Raw genomic sequence first — 323 nt, 5'->3', positions numbered from 1 at the left:
AGCGCGGGCGCGCCTTCCCTCCTCCTCGCTTTAATGGCGCCGCCGCGGACCACCTAAAATGGCCGACGGAAGAACGGCGCGTCCCGGTCACGTGACAACGGAGCGCGCCCTTTGCGCCTCCCCCGCCCCCTCTACCGCGAGCTTTTTCCCCCCTTCCTCCTCGGTCCCGCCCTCTCGCTCCTTTTATTCCTTCCTCTCACGCGCGGCGCCGCACAGCGTGGGGCCTTTAAAGGGAACCGGAAGTGGCGTGTGATAAGACGGCCGCGCGGGGACCACCGAGAACAAGGAACGCAGTTCGGAAGGCGCGGCTAGAGGGGCCTCTT

The sequence above is a fragment of the Tupaia chinensis genome, unplaced genomic scaffold, assembly GCF_000334495.1.
Source record: "Tupaia chinensis unplaced genomic scaffold, TupChi_1.0 Scaffold000318_1, whole genome shotgun sequence".
NCBI lineage: Eukaryota > Metazoa > Chordata > Mammalia > Scandentia > Tupaiidae > Tupaia > Tupaia belangeri.
This window is presented reverse-complemented; position numbering follows the sequence as displayed.